Source organism: Scardinius erythrophthalmus (genome assembly GCF_964197995.2).
Source record: "Scardinius erythrophthalmus genome assembly, chromosome: 11".
Taxonomy (NCBI): domain Eukaryota; kingdom Metazoa; phylum Chordata; class Actinopteri; order Cypriniformes; family Leuciscidae; genus Scardinius; species Scardinius erythrophthalmus.
The window spans coordinates 33938453-33952693 of record NC_138231.1 but is presented as its reverse complement, the minus strand read 5'-3'; positions in this window follow the sequence as shown (position 1 = coordinate 33952693).

The following is a 14241-nucleotide window of genomic DNA, read 5'->3' as shown; positions in this document are numbered from 1 at the left end:
AAGGGATGAAGGGGCGAAGTGTAGCTGAAGGCCCATAAGTCTGTAGCGTAGGAAGGATGACATCTGACCAAGGCGAATCTGGAGGGACAGGGAGCCCGGTGGAGCCGTAAGGACGATGGTCACAGGTGGAGCTGAGGGAGGGAGGAGCCAATTCTCTCGAAATCCTCTCTGGGACCGTTCACTGGAAGGCGTGCCTTGGACCTGGAGCAGAAGGACTGTTCACTGGAGGACCATACAAGGGAGTTTTCAGATCTGGAATTCCTAACTCACTATCTGGACCGCTCGCTCGTTATTAATACATTGAGTATAGAAAAAAAAAAGTTCAGTACAGAACACAGTATATTTCTGATATCTAAATGGACTATGGGCTCTGCCTCAGATGGTGGTTGAGTCTCACCTCAGTCTGTGAGTGTGGAAAGGTGTTTGGAGGAGAACTGTGACTCTGTGTACTGACCCCTAAGACTGATAAACACAGTCCAGATGGGGACAGAGGGAGCCCAGCAGGACTGGCCCTCACACCCTCAGTCAGATAACTCTCCAGTGTCCTCAATAACCCCTCTCCCCTATCGTCCTCCGAAGCAAGAAAAAAACAAAACATAAAATTAAAATATATACTGTATATTCCTTTCTCAAAAGAACCTCACTACTGAAGATCTTAGAGGAGCATGGGGAGTGAAAGCAGCAACTAACAGTATTAGTGATAGACGAGAAGTGATAAGAGCTCTTTAGAAGGGTGATAAAATGCTCTCTTTGTGTGATAAGTATATGTGATGAGTGCTAAATGTGTACACAGCCATCAGACCATACAAAGCTAGTGCGCAGTTGAACATTTCATTTACATTTATTTTCTTATCAATGCTACTTCCAAGAAATGCTATTTTATACACAATTCATGTGAGTTTGGATAAAATTTCACAAAATTAAATGTTACAGCAAAACATAAAAAATATGGTAAATAAAATTCTGTTCATATACATTTTTAAAGGTTACTGACTAGCTGAAGCTAAAATAATAATGGCTCTTTGAGGAACACGGTAATGCCTGCATTAGTGCATCCTGGTGTGATGATTTATGAAAAATGCCATGCCAAATAGATAACACCCCCCACTGCCAGTCCATCTGCACACGCAATCATTGACACACATCCACATAGTGTTAAAGCAGTATTAATGCGATCTTTAGACATACACGACCATCTGTCCATCATAAAGGCAACAGCCCATTTTCAATCTGTTTCCCCAACTCTAAGACATGTGATGAACTAAACATATATCCATTTCATATGTGGAAGAGAGCTATAATGTTGCATAAGCCCTTGCAGACTTGTGTAGAAGCTTGTGTAGTATCCATCTGTACCATTAAAGAAGAGTCTCTCCCTGTGGATGAATGTGCTGTTTCAGCTGGCTGGAAACTAAGGCGAGCTTCACAGTGCTTCATCCAGGGAGTTATTTCTGGCTTGCCTTGCTAACGTGCATTGCTGATGACTCTTTAATATGTCCTGTCACTAAGCCCTTTCTAGGAAGCTTTCTGAATCTTAGTCTTTAAAGGGAGAAAGGACATGTGTCACTTCTATTCTATTCTATCAAATAACCTTTATAGCTTGATATTAATATAGCTTGAACATTTACACCATATAAAACAATTGCAGTATTTTCTATACGTATAAATGGCAGATACTATTTGCATATCAGTGTTGTTGTACATTAAATGGAATGTAAATGATTATATTTATTAAAATTATTAAATGGATGCCACTTATCGGGACAATAAAGCCCTTCCTACATCTGACCCTAACCGATAAACACTTTATTATTAAACACTATTTTCACTTTTCGTTTCTTCATTTTTATCAAAAATAAATGCCTTTCCAATCTGATATGTGATGGGAAAAAGAAGTAGAATGAGTTTGACACTATTGCTACTGTTGACAATCCAGCGTCTTTCATAATTTTGTTTGGCTCAACTAGACGTCGGTGGGTGGATTTAGTGTAAATAGCCTCTGCCGACAAGGTGGGCTATTTGCATTTAGTGTAAATAGACACTCTGAATAAGGAATGTCGCACCAAACATGTCATCACAAGAGAAAACTGCTCTCATCAAGTGATTTCACAGGGTATTTAAGCAGAAAGAACAAAAGCTAGACAGAGAGAGGGAGAGAGGTGGAGGGGGAGGGGGGAAATGAATAAAACCAATGCATAATTAAAGATGATGTTTCCAGTCATTACATAATTCAGATCATACATTAACCCGAGCAGAGTGCAGAGTCACCTTTCATCGCGTGCCCGATGGCAAGCAACATTTGTGCCAACAATCTAGTCCTGTACCTCCCCCTCCCCCCTCAAAAGCAGCTTATGGATTACAGCGAAAGCACTTGCAAACCATGTGTGACAAAACACAGTCTTAAACAAAAACACATTGTAGGTCAAGAATATAATGACAGCGGTCATTTAATCACTCAGCATGCATCTCAAACATATGCAATTTTTATATACAGTATGTTGTGTTGTTTTATTGTGTGTCCACTGATGGAACAAGGCTTTACGTAAGAAGATAAGGCAAGGTGAGCGGCTGACGGATCGGTGTTTTGTCTCCTGGCTGCACAGCAGACATCCCAATCTACTTTACTCTCACCTGAACACTAACGTGTCACATGTCAAAGTGACTAAGATCAGGTGTGCCGAACTTGCCACACGCCATCCGTGGGCAAGCCACGCTGTGGGACTGAGAGGTTTTTTATGTCGTTATGTCTCCAGTCGTTTAGTCCACGTAAATCTCATTCCTGCAAGCTCGCGTTCATCTGCCTCAGCTATTGAGCGCAATGCCCACATCTCAAAATCCAATCGATAACCAATGCAGAGAAAGGAGTGCTAACATTTTTTCTTTTTCGATATGTGTCACAACACAGAGGAAAAGATCTGTTGCTACCTCATCACAATTTTAAACAGAATACAAATCCGTACAATCAGCACAAATATTTTTCCTAAATGGTTAAAAATAATGTACACTCATGAGATGAATCCAGTCATTAGCTTAATAAAAAGGGTTTAATTTTTAATGGATCACGTCTCCTCGTGGGGGCAGTGTTATCGTTAACCAAAATAAATGTAATAAAATAATTAATACTAATTAAAAAAAGAACTACTCAATTTATCCCAATAAATGTATCATCATTGTATCATGTATCAGCGCATTTCCGCAATGGCATTAGAATTTAGAATATGACTTTTGCTTTTGCATGGTGCTGAATCCACACCTCTGAAAAACAGCTTTAAGATGCTGATCTATTTTTGTCATTGTCATTTAGACAGGAAGTGCCTCTCAAGCAGACAGGGAAGTGAAAAAGGTACGTGGTGAGTGAGACTAGAACTCAACAGATGTAACTCATTCATTCCCAAACCTTTAATCCCATTACTGTAACATGAGATCGGTTTTCTGTTCCACTGGTATGGAGGATGACTCTGCTCATGAACACTCATGATGCCTAATAAATACTGTTAATACATATGAGAGATATGAGCACTATTATATTATGATTATGATTTCATTCAACTATATATAATCATATCAGCTGTCTGTCCTTTTCTATGAGAAATGTTGTTGCATGATGACTGTTAGAACTTGGACAAAGTCACAATGCCACTGATTATCATTATTATGACTGAATGTACGTTAAGTTGAAAACACACACACACACACACACACACACACACACACACAACAGTCAGTAATCAAAGTCTTTCACAAAGCACTTTGAAAGACTAAAGGAAATGAGTAGGTTGGAAATAAAACTGCAGGAGCCTTAATGAGAGGATGTGAACATACTGGTGTTTACAGTAATGACATAAGAGCATAATTACTTATTCCTTTTCTGTTTGGCTATATTTTTACAGCAGATTATATGCCTAACCTGTTACAAGCAGATTTCCTTTCATTAGATCATTAATATGGAATATTTCAGAATAGTGTCTTGTGCCTTTTAATTATGTTTTATGTTTATGAAATTGTTCGTGGTGAGATGGGTTTATAGACAAGGAGGGCAGGTGGAGGGCAGCCAGAGGACTGTGACACTGTCAAGCTGTACAGCACTGACAGGGTGTTCACTTAATCTGTCCCTTGGCTTTCTGACATATTGTGTTTTCTAAATTTTCCTGCACTTTTTCATTAAAATACCTAACTGTAAATAAGAACGTTTTAAGGACAAAAGCCTGACAAATGGCTTGAAATATAACATTTGAACAATATCTTGAGGTGTGGTAACCGTATAAACGGAATAATTGACTTGAATTGAATTGAATTGTTAGAAAATAATGATTCAAATAATAATAATAAATCCATTTCGCGTCTTGGCCGTGTAAGACTGAAAATACTGGTCGAGGCCCGATCTATGGACCTCCCCCATGCGGCCTCACTTCCTCTCGGAAAACAACTAGGAACTCACACAAGAACATGGTTTAATGTGAATATTTAACATTGACTGTTATGTTTTTGGTGTTATTTGAAATGTCTTAAAGTGAGTGGTACAGATATCTCATATCCAGATAGATAAAATAAAAGGAAATAAGGTTTAGAGAAGTTTAGAGAAAACTGGTTTAGAGATAAGGCCAGATAAGGCAACCCCCCTTTCGTTGAATTTCCGTTGCCTTTTGAGGGTGGTCTCCCCCATCCCCCATGTCACCTGATCAAGAGAGAATAAAGGAAGGTGTGCTCCCGCTCACTGGGCTCTTCTTTGCTGGACAGGAATGGAATAGGTGGTCTCTCTCGATCTCAGGTAGGCTACAAGCTGGGTAAGATTATTTGGTATAACCAATGTATAACCATGTTCTAGATATTTGAATTGATTGTGGAATTGATCTCTGATATCTGAAATATTAAATTGTTACGTGATTATTCTTGACATTGTTCATTTAATGGTTAAAAGGAATAGTCATACATTCGCTCACTTTTAGTGAGGCACAGATGTTATTAAAACCTTTCATTTATGGAGTCAGATGAAGTAACGAGTAAATACATATGATTAATGTATTGCAAATTTAACCAGCCAGACAGAACACGTGATACCTTCCCCGTGTATTGGCGAACCGGCAATTGGACCAATATAGCGGGCCTTACAGCCGCATTACCACCTTGTGTGTGGAATATTTTCTAATAATTCAATGAAAAAAGTGTAAGCACTGTTGTTTTTAAAACATTGCTCTGTTTAAGAATTCCAACCACTCCAACATATAGCAACAGGGGGTCAACCAATTGCATGAGTTTGAGGCGTTTATCTATCTGTTTATTTGACCAATGGCAGGCTGGGGGAGTGTTTGGGAAACTTGCTTGAAAACAACGCAAATTCGGACACACTTTGGTGTTACAGAGGTTATACTCAGCTTCTTTTACGTAAAAAAAAAAAAAAAAAAAAAAAAGAGAGATGGAAAGAAGGTACACTCAATCCAGTGTCTTATGTGATAACAGGATTTATAAATTATGTAAATTTACAAATTATTATTACAGTTATAAATATTGCATATTTCATACCTAAGTCACTGCAAAGTATATGCAGATATCTTTGCTTTAAAAACAGGAAGTTAATTGCAGAAAAGACAAAATGGACAAAACAGACTTACAGCAGAGGAAACGAAACAGCTTTAACTGCGGTACGACCCACACAAACATTGGCCTGTGAGTCCTCTCAACACAACACAACCTGTCTGGTGTTAAAGGCTGGAAGATGAGAGATGATGCTGGTGTGGGACCTGCTTCCGCAGTTTTCAGAGACTGTGAAATCCTGATGCAATGACTGAGACACTGAGCCTATTGCCGAGGTAACAGGGCAGCTTTTGAAAAGGGGACTGACAGCAGGCATGGCCAAGGGCTGCACATTGCTTTGCAACGGGCCCTGAAGTAGCGAGAGACCTGGCAAGACCCTGCATTCTCTTCACACACTGACATGTCAGCAGGAGAGAACAAAGCAAAAGCATTTAACATACAAGTATATATATATATATATATATATATATGCATTCTAATACTGTACTAGCAGAACATCAAAATATCCTCAATGTTTTTACAAGGGCAGGTACAATCCCTTCCTGTGGTTCAGTTTTTTATACAAGATAATAATTCCGAGCTGCGGGTGACCCCAGAGGCATAAGCTCTCTCCACCCCTCCCCATCCATCCACATGCCTCCATTTTGCTGCTGAGCCTGTTCCTCGTGAATTAATGAGCCTTGCAGTTCAGCAGTGAGGCCACAATGTGCTGCAATGACTCTCAAGTGTCCTGCCGCAGCCTGACAGCAATTCAGTTATCCTATAAATTCGGTCATACATTTCAATTAACTAACTTGACTCCCCTCCAACATCACCTTAAGAACTGGCTGAATTGTTATAGAATTGCATCTAACCTTTATCGTCGAACAGAGTAGTTAATTAAAATGCCACATCTGCACTGCACTTAAAGTGATAGTTCACCTAAAAAAATAAAGATTCTTTCATCATTTACTCGCCCTCATGTTGGCCTCAAACCTGAACGACTTTCTTTCTTCTGTGGAGCATAAAGGAAAATATTTTGAAGAATATTGGTACGTAAACAGTTTAGGTTCCCATTGGCTTCCATTGTATTGACAAAAAAGAATTCTTAATATTAATAAAAATATTTCTTCAAAATATATTTTATGATGTACAGAAGAAAGAAAGTCATTCAGGTTTAGACTGACATGAGGGTGAGTAAATGATGCGAGGAACTTTCATTTTTGAGTGCGCTATAGGGAGAGAATGTAAAAGACGTAGAGCAGATGTGTGGTGATGGAGAGCATTGCATCACGTGAGCAGAAGGGCATACAGGGGGAGGGGCGAAATGTAGAGTGTAACGGGATAGTGGATGCAGTACTTCTCTTGCTTGTCACATTGCTGTTAAACTTTAATGTAATCAGAGTGGCATGGCTGGCAGTGAAAGGCCTTAGTGCCAGACACGCATCAGAGATGGGATAGATAAAATGATGTAATACAGGAAAAGGAAGAGCAGATGAAAATTGACCCCATGTCTCCTCTTTCACCCTCTCTGTTCCTCTTTAATGCTGACTTGCGTCCAGTGCCTCATTTGAATGTTACACGGTTGTTTTGACCTTGAGCTATTCAGACTAGAAATGGCTTTCACTGTCTATATCTTTCCTCTCTATTGAGAATTGTGGAGAAATATTAGAACATATATTTTCTAAGATTTTTCCAAAGCATGTCAAATTAACCAGCTCTGTGGCAAGGTTGAATAAGGACACCTTACAGCAACCAACATCTTCCTTCATCTGCAGTGGAACAGTGTGTGGAGTGACAGGACAAGTGTTCAAAGAAAGGAGAAGAGGATAGAGGACAGGTGAATAAAAGTCATAATAGGAGTGTGAGATGCCCAGGTGCATCATGGGAGACTGCAGCACTGCAGTGGTAACTGCAGTAGCTCCTCCTCCTAGGGTCTTACGCACACACACACACACACAGATTCGCACAAACGCATCAGCCTCTCGCATTTACAAGGACAGGGAAACATCACAGAAGGAGGAGTTTTAAAGGCACGTGGAACAGGCATGAGTGGACAGCGACACACTCTTAATGTACAAATCCCATATGCAGACTAGTAGATGAGATGTTAAATCATTCATAACTCAAGGCAGGCTGCGCTTAATTGCTGTTTCTATCTTTGCTCTGAAGAAAAAAGCCTGTCCTGCAGTGTATCAAGCCATTCAGCAAATAGAGCTATCAGACATAAAACAGAATGGAAAAAGAGAGCCTTTAGCTCCGTTCCAAAACCTAGTGAGCATTTTAAGACAGCACTGTGACAAGCTCAGTGGAAAAAAACGGCGGACAGAGACATAAGAAATGTACTTCAGTACTGAAAAGTATGAATAAAAACAGTTCAATCTAATTAAAATGTGTTATGATGTCCGTACACAGCATATGTAATGCAGCAAAGCTCACAGTTTAAGATGTGAGAGTGCTTGTAGGTGGGAAAGATTGAAACATTCAAACATTCAGGTCACCTCCCCTCCTCTGTCCCAGTTCCTTCCCTGCCTCCTCATGGCCTTTAATCTAGAGCTGAGACCAGGCAGGACCAAACTCTTATAAAAGATCATAATTACAGTCAGCAGACAATTGATCCCCATGTCCCTGAGAGCACAGAAACACTTTAGCAAGCCTTTTTCAATGGATCTTTTCAATGGCGCTTTGAAATCCTCTGCGTTTCCCATGGCTATGTGGCAGACACAGGTGTCAGATGAGAGAGCTTTGATGAGCATCTTGCTTCGAGAAGAACACAGGACGGCATTGTTACACGGCCTGTTGATATGGGCATGAAAGTGTTCCATGTGTGACCATGAAACCCATTTCACTCGGATATACATCACAATAAGGAAAAAGAGACTACAGCAACTTCTGTTTCATTTAAAATATACATATATATTTTAAAGTTATTCTAAATAATACATTTTTTTACTGACTTCTTTAAAAACCATTAAAAAAATCTTACCAACCCCAAACTTTTGAACCGAAGTGTAAGTAAAGTGAAGGTTTTAATTAGATTTTTTGAATCGAGACAGGATATGTCATTCACACAGGCTGTGAAAATAAATGAAGGTGCACAGGACAGCCAATCAAGTCTTGTATTTTAATAGGAGGATTTTTAAGAGGAAGGTGCTTCTGGGTAATAAATGCCCTATAATCTGATAGACAAGAAGATATAGATTGAAGACATGAAGGTAATTAAATTAAAGGGAGGTGGATGTGATGGTGAGTCCTGCCTTCCAAAAGATAGGGAAACACCTTATGGCATAATAAATGATCATATAAATGACCATTTCAACAGTGTATCATAAAATACAGATTAAAATAAACATTTTGGGGCTTTTTGCATGCTGAAACAGATTTTTTGCTGTTAGCATTTTAGCATTCCCTGGATTGATTGTTTGGCAAAGAGCTCTGAGCTCTTTCAGTAGAGAGATGAAGGACACTGGCAATAAACATGATTATATAAAACGCTTATGGATGTGAAATTCACTGCATGATGGGATGAGAGAGAGAAATGGGGACAAAGACAGAGTAAGAGATAAAGGCAAGCTTTACACTGCATGTCCACTGATGTGTGAAGAAACCCGCTAGATACCTCCCAAAACCCCAGAGATGTGCCACCAGTGAGGTTGTCTTCAGGATGGTCTGTTGTCTTGCATTATTCTGCCTTTAGAAATGCACCAATATCAAAATTCTAGCTATAATTATATTCATTTTATGGTCAGTAACGGATAATTGGCTGATATTAAAATTCCATTTACTATTGTCTAAATAAATTAAAAATAAAGCTACTTTTACATTAACCAAATTGTTACTTCTAAAACGTTTTACTTCTTAAGAAAGTCCATATATTACTTTACTATCTATATATCTATAAAAAATATTTGCTAAAAAAGCTTTGTCAGCTTTCCTTTTAGGTATGTCATCAATCATCATGGCAAAAAGGGCAATAATACTCGCGGTAGCTCCAGTAACATTATAGCAGTGGCTTTCTCCAGTTCTGAACGCCTTGACTGAGGCACTGCGAATGCGCTGAAGTTTTGTTCTGAATCCATTAATGCACATGGAAACAAAACTGTGAATCAGATTGCAAGGTTCCTATAAACAGAAATATCAGAATCGGATCAAATTAGTGCATGTAAACATACCAACTGAATACTAAAAAATTCCTTTCCACTGCGCTACATTTCCATTGCTTTTCTATGTAAATGCGCTAGACGGACGCGCTTGACTGTTGCGCTCATGTCTCGCATCTTTTACAGCGTCTCACGCAGAAAACGGCGTTCTAAAAACACAGCGCTCAAGTTAAAGGAACACTCCGACTTTTTGGAAGTCCATACATACCCTTTTCATTTCTGTGCGTTCTGTAAGTGTTATTTGACGCACCCACCGCTAGCCTAGATTAGCACAAAGACTGGATGTAAATGGATAATGGTAGCATACTAATCCCAATAAGTGACAAAATAATGCAAACATTTTCCTATTTACATGTTGTGATCTGTATAGTCACAGCGTGTACAAATAACAAGGCTATATGAGACAGAGACCATTTTTAATCGTATAAATACTGGGAACTATATTCTCACTAGGCGTAGCAGCACAGCTACTTGGGCGGAGTGGCTACGTGGGCGGAGTGATTAGACCATTATCCATTTACATCCAGTCTTTGTGCTAAGCTAGGCTAGTGGTGGGTGCGTCAAATAACACTTACAGAACGCACAGAAATGAAAAAGGTATGTATGGACTTATCTAACTCTGGGGGATACTGTGAATAAGCTAAAGTCCCAAAAAGTCAGAGTTTTCCTTTAAAAGAAGTTTAACTTTTAAAAACGTGCCTTGACACCTTGTGTTTTCCACTTTACCCGTCTCGCATTTTTTAGACACAAAGATGCACAAAGGTGCGCGTTGAATAGCCCTGAATGGGAGGAAAAAAACTCAATGTCCGTCTAGCGTGTTTCATAGAAAATAATGGAAAAGCAGAGCAGTGGAATGAAAAAAAAAAGCGTTCTGTTGAATCCTGTTTCTCCTGTTTAGTTGCAGCTGGAGTGTCCGAGTCATGAGCTGTAAAGGCACAGCCCTCTTCTGGAAAGGGGGGCAGGGGGCAGCAGCTAATTTGCATTTAAAGAGACACACACAGCACAGGTAGAGATTTCCTAAAGATTATATTTAACAGAGTTAAAAAAAGGGAAATGACCATGAACAAATAAATATCTGATCCAATAACCAATATATAATAATAAATCTCTAATATCAGCCAGTCACCGACATGGTATTGTGCATCCCTCCTTGCCTCTCATTTGCATTAAGTTGCAACGACCAACAACATTTCAGTCTTTTACAACTGTAAGGAAACTCATCCAAAACAGAAGTGAATCCATCCGAGAAGGGCAAATCAACACAACCAAGGCAAAAAGATTCTATATGACATGCATGAATGAATCGGTTAAATGTGGCATTTTCCACCATTATGCTGTACGGTTGGCTGGGAGACTGCGTGGGCATCCAGTCAGTGCAAAGGCTGGGAACGATGCCTTCACTCATAATTACCAACTCCACACAGCCTGCTGCGTCCTCTCAGCTAATCTGAGAGGTGAAAAGAGCGGCATGACATAATCGCCACTTTTGTTCTCATGGCAACAATGGAGGCAATGTTTCATTAATACAGTAGCCATGGCGTTCATATGCAAATGAGCGTCTGTGAATGAACGTCCAGCAGGTGGAAATGGGAGGGAGCGCTATTCTGCACTCGTCTAATGATAGCTCGAGAACCACAAGGACATGTAGGACACAGGCACAAGGTCCAATTTGGTCTCTCAGCACAAAAATCAATTTCAGCGCAGAGCACAGAGGGAAAAATAACTCTGCAGTCTTGACGAGGCCACACAGCCGCAGGGCAGACTGAACGAGGCGCAGACAGATGAAGGTGACTGGGTTTTTCCCTCTCCATTGTTCTCTCTAATAGGTGGTTTTGAGGAACAGGAGTTGAATGCATAAACACTACTGTAGAGAGAGTGTTTAAAGATGCATTAAAGGAGAAATGAGCCTTTCCCTTTCACCCACTCCAGATCAGACAAAGCCTCAGTAGCTGGAGGAGGGGGAAAGAGAGAGACGAGAGAGAGAAGGATAGAGAAATATAGAGGAGGGGTGACTGGCAGACATGTTTCCTCCTCCACAAACCCCATGCTGGGGACTGAAAAATGCCAGAATGCAAACATTACAGCCATTAAAGAATATAACGAAACAGAACAGAACAGAATTAGCCAGCAATACAGATAAATCCATCATTATTTTCATGTTATGGCTAATAACTAATAAATGGCAGATATTACAATTCCATACTATTTTGCACGAATGAAATAAAAACTAAAATTAAATTAAAACTAAAATCGATCATTAAAAAAAAAAACTATTTAGGCATCACAACATTAAAATGTACAGTATGAAATATATTCATCTGCTAAATACATTTATTACGTTATTAAATTAGTAATGTCTTTATTTTAAGATTTATTAGTTGCACTTTACAATAAGGTTCCATTTGTTAACATGAACTCACAACGAAAAATAGCCTATACTTCTAAAGCATTTCCTATTAATCTTTGTTAATGTTAATTAACTAATGTTAGTGCGCGCCTTCCATTCCGGAGACGCCGGTTTGAATCCTGCTCGGAGCGGGTTGAGTAGGACCGGTTACATTAGCATAGCCAAAACTCTATTGAAATGACTTGTGTTGAGTCTCCTGCACATTTTTCGTGATAAACAGTTACTACTTATGTAGATAGTTCCAAAACGTCCACTTATTATGACTTGAGATGAGTTTTGCTGCATGTAATGCCAGAACAAACTACACGCAATCGAGCAGCAAGTCAGCTGAGCTGTCATGCAGCATCACAAGAATGCCTTCACACATGACCAGCAGAAGAGAGAGGGAGGGAGAGTGAGACAGCAGACCACACCCACTCCACTCCATCGATAATATTTCACATCTCGCAGCAAAACACGATCAGTGTGATTGATATGGATTTGGGGGAGAGCGGATGTTCCCTTTCATCAGTGTATAAATCTGATACACACTCCTGCTGCATAGCACCAGCACATCACTGTGACGTTGCATGCTGTGTGACTCAGTGAGAAAGAGTGTGTGTGTGTGTTATGTCAGTAAATTAGACAATATGTGAGTGTTTTGTAATGCAGAGCGTTTGTTGCTTGCTCCATCCCATCTGCAGCCGAGAGCTGTTTTTCAGCGAGTCAGCGAAGTGCTGCTCACTACATCAAGCAAAACATGACTTTCTTTAGCACTAAACAGCGTACATGGTATGGACTCGGGAATGGGATCCATTACTGCAGAGCTCTTCACAAGCACTAAGCTTAATCCCTCTCAAGCATGATACAAAATGTCTGAACATCCTAGATTCTCTTGAGATCCATTATAAGAGGCTCTTTCGAGTGCTTAATGGTTTCACATGCGAGAGACCAACACCCAGTAAAGCATGTTGTGGCATAGTGCTTTAATCAGTCCCATCAGCTTTTATTATTAACAAGTTTTATCTCTAAAGAAATGAATAGTATTTTTTAAAATATGCACCAACATTAAAGTGCTGGCGATACGATAAGCCAATAAGTACTTTCATGCTAGGGCCGATAACTATCAAATGACCAAGACTAAAATTCTATACTATTTTGTCTATAGAAATAAATAATGGAAAAAAACATTAAATCTAAAATCAATCGTTTAAAAGCTAAAGGGATCACAACATTATAATGTACAGTACGAAAATGTTCTATTCTTTTTGAGATTTGCTAAAGATTATTTAACATTATTATTACATTATCAGAGTTTTTAAAGATTAACTTGAAGTGAGTGTTAGATGGAGCCAAAGGCAATTTACATGTAAAAATGTAGGGAATGACAGTGCACAATTAAAATATCCAATATCAATTATATCAATAAATTAAAAGATCGCTAATATTGGGTGATAAACGGTATGGAACCGATATATATTGTGCATTCCTAATATGAGATGAAGACTCCAATCATATCAGTATGCTAATTAAAGCTGTTTTATTTTACAAGGAACAGGTTTTTACATGGGGGCTGCCAGATTGAGACATAAAAAAAATTACATTTACCTTTTTTTTGTGACGCATCTACTGTCGATTACCAAATAAGTTTGTACCTCAATTTGTAAAAACTGTGGAAGCCCACTGGAAGCCCATGCTTTGGTAAATCATAAAAAAGTCAACATAATTGAGATAAAAAGTCAAAATTATGAGATACTTATGACATGTCGAAATTGTGAGACAAGAGTCATGACAAAACATTTCAACTTTGTCATAATTATGATTTACCAAAGCATTATTTTTCTTTCTTATGTGGCAGAAATTAGCTTCCACAAAAACACACAAAAACTTCAATTGTTTAGACTCCTATTCCTAACTTTTAAATACTGTCCATATAGCTTATTTTGTATTTAATATAATCATGTATTTAGTATAAATATGCCTTCAAGATCACACCAAATATGTGTTAGCCGTCGTGCAAAGCCTTTAAATAGCCATACCCTATACCTCCAGTTTTGAAACAAACCCCATGATGCAGTTCACAGTAACCCCATTAACAGTTAAGTGCTGAACTCTACAGCTTCAGTCTCTCAGCTGAATACACTGTTGTTTGGCATAGAGACTGAAGGGCAGGCTCTCCACTGC